Consider the following 8611-nt stretch of genomic DNA (forward strand, 5'->3'; position numbering starts at 1 on the left):
TATGGAACGTTTAAAACTTTCATATTATCAGGAGTAAGGGCTTTTTCCTTGCTCTTTACAATTAAAGGTAGAAAAGACAAAAAAAGCCAACATCAAATAAGTATCTAGAATCAGGGAAAGCTAAATCGTGTAAATTTTTAATCAAATAAACTCTATCTCTTTAGCAGAAAAAAGGGTAATTTCCTTAAAATCCTTTCCCTGATCATGACTTTTGTTACACGCTATCACCAAAAAAAAAACTAAATATAAATTCTTTTTTAAATGAAGGTACTGCGAAACGGATTTTTTTCGCAGTAATATACAGTGTTTGGTCCGAAAGTTGGTTTGTCGCGACCTTTTTAAATTTTTTATACATGCATATCGTCACCTGGGTAAAAGATTGTCGTATGTTAATTTCGGCAGGTTGTGGGAAATCGCGATTGAAGTCTGGGATGCAATTTCTCAAAAAACGCGAAGATAGATGTCCTCCAAAGTCTCTGAAAATGTTACTAGTTCACAAAATTCTTAAATTATTTAATTTTTAATGTTTATTGTAAATTAGTTTTGAGTTTATGAAGGATTTTCTTTAGTAAAATTTTGTCGTAAGCGTCATTTGTCCACAATTTGGCAGCCACTTTGTATAAAATACGACAAAATGTAATCAAAATTTCTACCAAATTAACGACACTTTTTACTCAATATCTTGGAAACTAAAGGAGATATCCAAAAATGGAGAACGCCATTTTTAAGATATTGGTTAGTTTACTACCAACACAATTTTTACTCAATTATCGAAAAAGTTGTAGTCAATATCTCGTAAACTAAAGGAAATATCTAAAAACTGATAACACCAATCGAAAGACCTTATTTCAAAATATATGTATATCTGCGTCTAGAACTAAAAATCGTCAAAATGGCGCTTACGACAATCTTTTACCCAGGCGACGATATGTAAATATTTTATTTTTAAGAAAAGCTGTTTTAACTTCATAACATGTGGTTCAATTTCTGCTACAGCCACAGTATACTTAACTAAAAACTATTTTAAACTTACTATACGCGGGTGTCTCAAACTTTTTTAACCTTTTACCATTCAGGACCATAAGCGAAAAGTTGCTGTTTAGGGTAGAATAAATTAGGTCGAAAAATTTAATTTTCTTCTTAAAGCATTTAAATTTTAATTTATTTAAAAAAACTTAATAACATACCGGCTGTTACTGTTATCGTTGACATTTCTTACATCCATTGTTTATAATTTTACTACATTTGGCCAGCGAATTAACAATAAATCCGAACCGGCATATTAAGGATGATAAACTATGACTTCCACTTTGATAAACTAAAACAACTAGTGCAGACACCGATTGGAATGAGTGGAACGTGAGTTTTCAAGTAGTTTTCATCGAAAACTGGTTTTCGTTTGTCAGATTTTACATGGACGAAAACACAAGTTTTAGGTCGAAAACTAGTTTTAGCGACGAAAACATATTTTCGATGTCGGTCCGAACATGGTATAAAAATTTTAATTTTTTCCAAAATAGTTTTTTTTCATAATTTTTTGGTGAGAAAACCTAACTTCTTCCTAATGCAACGTATACGATTTTTTCAGATTCCCGAAAACTTTTGGGTAAGTATGTATGTACATACGGTGACTAAAAAACAAGTGTTCGCGTGTTGATTTTTTTAAACATTCACATTTTTTTCAAGTAAATTTTATTTTTCTATTTTCTAAGCCATATAAATATCAAGTTGCAAACTTCATACAAAATTTATGAAAATTCAACAAATGATCATCAAAATTTCGTGCTTTTTAGTCTGAATCTTTAAAACATCTGAATTTTAGTCGTAAGTTTCAACCGGCTAAACAATCTTTTTGATTTTTTAGAATTGTTTTTTTTTTGGCGATAACTTTTGCGTTTTTTTTTTTTATACAACAATTGTAATTTACAAAAACTGGCGTTGATTTTTTCATAAAAAAATCATGCTTATATGGAATAAAGTGCAAAAATCCGTCAGCAAAAAACGAAATTCAAAAACCAAGGCAAGATTTTATAGAAAAATAACAAAAAAGATTAAACTTGAAAATCAATGTGAAAATTAAAAAAGAAAAATCAACACGTGAACACTTCTTTGGGTCACTGTAGTATTTATTTTACTATTTTTGCCAACAAAAATTACGTATTTCAATTTGAATTTAGAGCTTCTAAATTTATTTCGCATAACCAAATATTATTTTTTAATTCAAAAGTGCAAATTTTCATTGAAAATTCTTTACATACCTTCCATACCACATTTAGTTAGCTCAATTCATATATGTAAATAAATAATAAAAATTGACTTCCACTACATGACTTAGCAATTAAAAAAATCATATAAGCCTTAAAATGTAATTTTAGAAGGATAACGCAATTAATGCAATGCATTAAAATCAAAATAAATTAAAAAGTTAAAAAAAAAACTTGTTGAAATCACTTTCATTAATAAAAATGTTTGCATAATTTGTAATATATTATATAAAAAAGGCAACTTGTATTTTTACGAGTTGTTAAAACGTCGTCTGTGTATTCACTACAAAACTAGTTCTCCATTGTTGACAAAAATTACAAAAAATAATCGCGCAAAAACTAAAAAGTCAACTCGAGAATAGAAAAAAAATAGTTAATAGTATCAAAAAAATCTCCTACAGCTGAAAGTTATAAAAAAATAATAGTTAAAAAAACTAAAAACATGTAACTTTTGTAAATTGAATTTTTTCCATAAAACCGATTGAAGTTTAAGCGCAATAGCAACTATGAAAATTATATATGTATGAGAAAAATTTGTACACACCTGCATACTAGCATTAAAATTAAAAAAAAAAAAAACACCCAAAAAAAATTATTTTATTTTATGAATTTGGCACTTTAAGGGCCAAATTCACAGTGCGTAGTTAACACTGACAAGAGTTTGACTGTCGATTTTGATATTCACAATACTCAGTTAACGAAAGTTTAAACCAGCATGTCCCCATAGTTAAACTCTTGTGAAAATATTTTTTTTTTGTTGAACTAACTTCAAATTTGTATAGAAAAATATTAATTTTCATTTATTTTCCAACGATATGAATTTCCATAGTTAACTATGTGACTCTGAATATAAATTCATAGTTAAACTGTTGTTGGTAGTCAAGCTAACAAGGCTTTAACTAAGATCTGTGAATCCGGCCCTACAACTGTGTAAATGAAAGTGGTGTCAGAAATATTCTTTATTTACTCAATTTTTCATGTAATATTTAAGAAATGAAACGAAACAAACTCAACAGTTTCAAGCGAACAACGTCAACTGCCTAAAAAAGATTTTTAAAAGATTTGTGAAATGAAGAAGTAAAGTAAAGCAAAAAACAAAAAACAAAAAAAAAAAAATTATGCAAGCATAAAAAATATTAGCAAAGCTAAGTATAGCAGTGGTAAATGGAGTAGAAAATTCTAGTTAAAGCTCATGAATTATGTATTTATAACTATAAAAATATATATACATAGTTATTTGATATTAAGTAGCGGAAGAAGTAGTGTTGGTAATGTTTGTGGTATTGTTAGCAGCAAGGGTGCCGTGGAAGGTTGTGGAATTTCGATGGTGTGGGGCACTCGTGTTCAAACTGAAAAATATACTTACACATACCCTATAAAAAACAAAGTTTTCGGATGGGAGTTTTATGTCCTAAATAGCATTCTAAAGCTCAAGCACTATCTGGCTCCAAATTTCAACATTTTAACTTGAGTGTTAAATTTATAAACTCGAAAACGGTATAGAGATTGACCCAGTCATGTCGTACAAAATAACTGTTTTCATATCTCACCAAATAAATTTTCGAACACGAGTGTCTTCTTTTCCTAACTATCAAAATTCTGCAACCATTCGCGCTCCAGCAGCAACAACTTTTATTATTCGTGTACTTAAAAAATTTTTTCTGGAAACTAAGAACGCAAAGTTGTGAATAAGGTTAGGTAACTACAGACAAAAAATTCGCGCTCATTGAGTAAAATCACTTTTAATACGAATTTTGAGTAGAAATCAAGTCGAGCGGGAGCTATTAGTTGGGAATAGAACATTATTTTCTATTGAAAAGCAAAGCAAACTATATATATATATATATATATATATATATAAGTAAAGGTCGAAACAAACATCAATAAAACTCAATTACGAAATACAAGTACTGACTAAGTAAGGCAAAGCACAAGTAGCTGATAATAAACAATAAAAAAAAAACGAAATAAAATTTACTTGCACTGAAATAAGTATTTCATTTAGTATGAGAAATAATTTTATAACAAAATTCATTTATTAGAACAAATAGTAGTAAAGTTACAGCAGGAAGATTATGAATTATACACTCTGACAGCTCATGAAACTCATTCAGCGGCTTTTTACAAAAGTAAAAGCTTGCGGTGAAAACACTTTCGCGCCAGGAACTCAATTTCATAGACTTGGGGTTGACTTTTTGGCAAAACATCGATTGAGATAGTTTTTTCGAAAATCGGTACCGAGCTTTTTGAGTAGCTTTCTCTGATTCTTTCAACAGCTTCCGACAAAAACACTGCGCGCATCGGTAATGCCGCTATTACAGCGCTCAGTTAGAGAATCGTTTGATGGGATTCAACAAATTATAGGCTAATAAAAAATATCGAAATTGTCGTTGTGAATATGCTCCTCCAGACCACTTTTTGAAAAACATTTTACAAACAAGAGTACCATTTTTGGAAAATCGAATGCTGGTTTTGAATACGCAAAAGCTTGTAGAATCAAGTGCAATTCATAAAAATAAAATTTGTAATTAAAAAAATACAAAATTACAGTTCAAAAATGCCATCCAGCGACTTTTCACAAAAGTTACGACTTCGGTAAATTCATTTTACATTCAGCATTTGATTGTATAGGGTTCTACATGCTTCGTCCTTTTTCGAAAATCGGTTGGGCGCTGGGTTTTTCCAAAAGGATAATGTCGGTATTTTCTAAATAAAATTGACATTTAAATGTTTTTCCACAAAAACCACATATTTTCGAAAAGCTCAAGAATCTTTACGTCATCCAAGACCAAAACGAAAGTTATCGGCCGATATTAAATATGCCAATCATTGTTGTGAATATGCTGCATTAAACCACCTGTTAAAATATTAAAAAAAAAAATAAATAAAATAAAAACGGGTTGAAGCTGGTTCTAGTTAGTACCCGGTTTGACAGCTTTGACATTTACAGAAATTTATTTTCAACGCCACCATCCAATCTTTTTTAACCGACTTCACAAAAAGGAGATGGTTATCAATTCGTCGGAATATTTTTTTATTTTATTGAGGTCGGTTTTGTTTTTCGCTTAAAAATTATTTGTTTATTCCGCAACACGTTCGTTCAGTCACACAGTCGTATTTCTCCTGCTAAAATCTATTTAAAGTGAGAAAAAAATATACAATGCAATTACTAATAAAACTTTAGCACATTATATACATGCAGTTACATTCGTGCATAAATAAGCTTAAAAATAAGAATAATCGGAAAAAGGTACTAAATACATACATACACATGTGTTGTTAATTAGCTGCTTAAAGTACAGATAAGTTATATGTGTGAATATTAAAAAACATTAGCAAATATGCGACAAACAACGCTATACATAGTGATCCAAAAAAGAGAAAATTTTTTTGTTTTCTTTTTTATAAGTAAATATTTGTATAGTCAAACTAATATAAAAGAATCCATAGTAATCTAAAACATCGCCTTTTTAAAAAAATATATATTATTGACATCAAAATGTATGGAAATACATATTCTTACATAGCATATTTTAAAATTTTCAAATAAATATTCAATCAAATTCGTAATGTTGCGAATTTGATACACCGATATTTTTTAAAAAACGGTCGATGATTTTATAAAAATAATAAATGACATAAGTAGTCGATTTTTATTGTCGAAATTTTTTAATTTTGACATTCGATATTTTAACAAAAATCGAATATTTATTCAAAAGATTTATTATAAATATAAAATAGTAACCGATCAGTTATTAAGAAATATATGTATATTATTGAAAAAAAAATTTGATAAATCGGTAAATCTAACCCCTATACTATGTTCGTATTTTTTTTTTATATGTAAAAAATCAACGGTAAAATGAGTTAAAGTGAAAGTACATAACGTCCATTGCGTCCCCGTCACCGTCAATATCAGCGCCTACGTTGCTCATGCGTCAAGTTGCACACTATCCGTTTACCATTGCGTCCGTAAAATCAAAAACTCTGCTGCTCTTTGCAAAAATTGTGTTTCACATTTCGTTTAGCCAAAGAACGTCAATCTATAAGAGGAGACAACACGTTATAATTGTAGCGAGTGTGAACATCAGGAGCGTGCCTTCTCTTTTCATCCAACCATAAAACGTATCTGGGTAAAAGAGAAAGCACGCTCCTGATGTTCTCACTCGTTACAATTATAACGTGTTGTCTCTTCTTATAGATTTACGTTCTTTGGTTTAGCATGTGAGCCGTTTATTTTGAAAGTGGCATAGGTCACATTTTCAAAAAAAATCAAATTAGTGATAACACCAATTAGAATTTAACGGTATCTGTTAATTAAAAAAAAATGCATTTACTGAGAACTACTGCGGTTTTGTTCGAGAGAAGTTTTACTAATCAGCGGCACTCAAAAAAATCAAGTCAATGATAACATGGATTACACCGAACAAAAGTCAATTTTGCAAAAAAAAAATACATACATACTCCCAAAACTAGGAGCCTAATATAGGAAAACTGCGTTGTTAGTTTTTTGTTTTCTCTTGCGTCAGGACTTTGAAATTTCAAAAAATTCAGTGTTATATAGAATAACACTCAACCAGAATAACCGTCAACTTTTAGCATGTAAATTACTTCATACAAATGTAGCGGCGATCCAACTTTTTTGACAACTGACGGTGACGGTGAAGTGTACTTTCACTTTTGCTTTATTACAACTGGCGATAATTTCGACAAGAGCTGTCGATTGCATATTGAAACTGTCTATTATATTTTAAAAATCTCGGCTATTTGTTATCGATAAATACATATATTTCAGCCATAGATAATACTTGCAATATTTTTTATTGTTCATAAGGCTGTTCATGAGCATTTAATTTTTATCGAAATTGGTTTATGAAAATAGTTTTAATTCATTTATCATCCATAGAATAACCAGAGCGATGAGTAAAAAATTTATGCAAAATTCAACACTTGTAATGTTAGCAATTTGAAACGAAATTGATAATATACATACATACATACATACATATATGTATATTTACAGCAGATCGTATATATATAGTATCGTTATTTATATACCCCTGAAATTGTTATATACATACAAACAAAGAATGCAGTTATATATACCTACTTCCATACATATGTGTATATGTATATAATTATATATATTTACAGCTTTATGTAAAGAAAGAATACAAAAGAATCTGAAAAAAGTGAAATTTTAAAATTTAAGGAAGAAATATTAGAAAAACTACCGCAACAATTATACTAATTAAAAAAGTTAGAATTTTTAACAAGCGAATACTTAAAAATGTAAGTTAAAATTAATAAAAAAAAACATGAAAAATGAACTCTGACTCAAAATTTGCATAAATTTCATGTATCTTCCTGCGATTGTCAATACTAATTATTAAAATAAATATAGGTACCAAAAAAAATATATATATAGTTACATGTAGATTATTTCATTAAAATTTAGCGTAAACAAATTCAAAACAAGTATATACACACATACTTACATATGTACATTAAAAAATTGTGCAAGTACGTACATAATTGGTACTGCGGATAACTTCCGTTTTTTTTTTGTCTGAAGAAAAATAAAAAACGTATAAAGTATTTAATAAAAAATCACAAACGTAGTTATATACAATTATATACATACAGAAAACGTGCGTGTATAAATATTTACTTATATGTACATCTGGGCGTGCATACAATTTTGTATATGGGGCTTCCATACCAAAATGGACGGGGTTCACACTTCATGTGCTTGCTTTGTTTAAAATTTTTAAGGGTAGGTAGGACAAACATAAATAATAAATAAATGTGAAATTTAGGTTTGATTAATAAATTTTTAAAAACTTTACACAAAAAGCAAAAACAATCGATTTAATACCCAGCCAGCGAAAAATCCGCATACCGATCCGAAAACGGAAAAAGTCGATGATAACCGGATTTTTGTCCGTTTACCGATTCCATTTCCGGATACTTTAATCATCCGTTTTCCCACTAAAGTGTGCAGCAGAAACGTATGTACAGAAAAGTACCGAAAATGGTGGTGAAAAAGATACGTTTTCGGCTGTTTTTTTTTTCTGAAATTTGACTGATTGAATTTTTCGTTCAATACGCTTTCCTTCTGCACTTCACATGTGACTTTTTCATGGTTCAAAAGAAATAAAATAAAATTAGGAAGCGCCTGACGGAATTCGAACCCGGTACCTTCTGGAAGCTAACAAATAGCGGCACACTCTGCACGCTCAGCCACTGCCGACTACGCATGCATGCTTTCAAATGTTTAGCTTGAGCAAATAAAATATAATTATTCCTTTAAAATGACATCACTTCTTTCCAACGTTTTGAACGTT

At 29.5% G+C, this 8611-nt stretch overlaps 1 long non-coding RNA gene across 1 annotated transcript; it reads right to left on the reverse strand.

The window, feature by feature from the left end:
- Nucleotides 1-5293: 5293 nt before the first annotated feature.
- LOC118748621 lies at nucleotides 5294-7835 on the reverse strand. Its single transcript, XR_004994069.1, has 2 exons — nucleotides 7796-7835; nucleotides 5294-5397 (listed from the first exon to the last, which is right to left on the reverse strand). It is a non-coding gene; the product is annotated as an uncharacterized LOC118748621 (long non-coding RNA).
- Between the last annotated feature and the right edge of the window lie 776 nt (nucleotides 7836-8611).

This window comes from Rhagoletis pomonella, unplaced genomic scaffold (genome assembly GCF_013731165.1).
Source record: "Rhagoletis pomonella isolate Grant_MI unplaced genomic scaffold, Rhpom_1.0 Rhpom_scaffold_00013, whole genome shotgun sequence".
Taxonomy (NCBI): domain Eukaryota; kingdom Metazoa; phylum Arthropoda; class Insecta; order Diptera; family Tephritidae; genus Rhagoletis; species Rhagoletis pomonella.